This window comes from Helobdella robusta (assembly GCF_000326865.2).
Source record: "Helobdella robusta unplaced genomic scaffold HELROscaffold_27, whole genome shotgun sequence".
NCBI classification, from domain to species: domain Eukaryota; kingdom Metazoa; phylum Annelida; class Clitellata; order Rhynchobdellida; family Glossiphoniidae; genus Helobdella; species Helobdella robusta.
The window spans coordinates 925692-927374 of record NW_008704392.1 but is presented as its reverse complement, the minus strand read 5'-3'; positions in this window follow the sequence as shown (position 1 = coordinate 927374).

The following is a 1683-nucleotide window of genomic DNA, read 5'->3' as shown; positions in this document are numbered from 1 at the left end:
TGTTGATGTATTTATACTGTTGTTGTTGTTGTTGTTGATGATGATGTTGTTGTTGTTGTTGTTGTTGTTGTTGTTGTTGTTGTTGTTGTTGTTGTTGTTGGTAAGATTTGAAATAGTCATTGTTGTAGTACTGTTGCTGCTGTTTGTTGTTTTTCAATCAAGATTTTGATGGCGTTGATGATATCAAAGTGTTATTGTAACGATTTGTTGATGTAATCGGTGTCAGTCATTGTTGATTCTTCTGGTAGTTAATGGTGATGCTAGTTGTGATGTTGATTGTTTTGTTGGTGTTGTTGTTGTCGCTGTTGTTGTTAATATTAATGATTTGTTATTCCATTTTTTAATATTTCAAAAATATCTGCCTTTTTTCAATTAAAAATTATGGTTATTATTATTATTATTATTATTATTGTAATAGTTGTTGTTATTTGTTTTTGTTGTTTTTGTTGTTGTTGTTGCATGAAAATCTGATCACAAGGATTGGTGCATTTTAAAGTGAAGTTTTAATTATTAATACCTGCGTCTAGATGTGTAAGTATGTGTGTGTGCATGTGTCCGTGCGTGTGTGTGTGTGTGTGTGTGTGTGCGAATGAGTGAGTGAGTGTGTGTGTGTGTGTGCGTGCGTGTGTGTGTGTGTGCGTGTGTGTGTGCGTGCGTGCGTAAGTGTGTGTGTGTGTGTGTGTTGTTGAATCTACCAATCATGATAAAATCTACAATGAGCGACGCAACGAGTAATGCTGCATTTTCTGTGATTATATTATTTTTGTCGCTACTACTACTACTATTACTGCTTGCTGCTACTACTACTGCTGCTGCTACTGCTATTTTTTTGTTCTTACAGTGGCCGCTATTGCTACTACACTATTTCTACAACTACTACTACTACTTCTACTAGTACTACTACTACTACTACAATCTAAATGCAATAGAGTTAAATGACAATAGTATTGTTAGTTAAAATTCATATTAGAATTACTAATTAGAAGTAGCAGTAATGAAAGTATGATTAGTAATACCATTAAAGGTAATAGTAGTAATAACTGCAGCAGTAATAGTAGTAGTAGAAGTAGTAGTAGTAGCAGCAGCATTAGTAGTAGTAGTAGAAGCAACAGCAACTGTAGTAGTAGCAGCAGTGGTAGTAGTAGCAGCAGTGGTAGTAGTAGCAGCAGTGGTAGTAGTAGCAGTAGTGGTAATAGGTGTAGCAAAAGTAGTAGTAGTAGTAGTTGTTGTAGTAGTAGTTGTTGGGGTAGTAGTTGTAGTAGCAGTATCTGCAACACGTATGCTGGTTAATGTTAGGACGGTGTCGGCGGGTAGTAAAAATGACCTCACTCAGTCAATAGTGAATGATGATGATGACGATGATGATGACGACGACGACGATGATGATGATGATGGTGATGAAGAAGAAGATGATGACGACGATGGTGATGAGGGTGATGATGATGAGGAGGATGATAAGGAGGGTGATGATGATGACGATGATGATGATGATGACGGCAATGAGGTAATGATTAAATAACCAAAATAATAATAATATTATTATTATAAAGAATAACAACAATAATAATAATGAATCTGGCCAAAAACAAAGCAGATCTAAAATCTGAAGCATTAAAAATATTTACGAAAAAAAGATTTTCCTTTTTTCTCTTATCCAAAGAACAAAATATTTCAATACTTTGA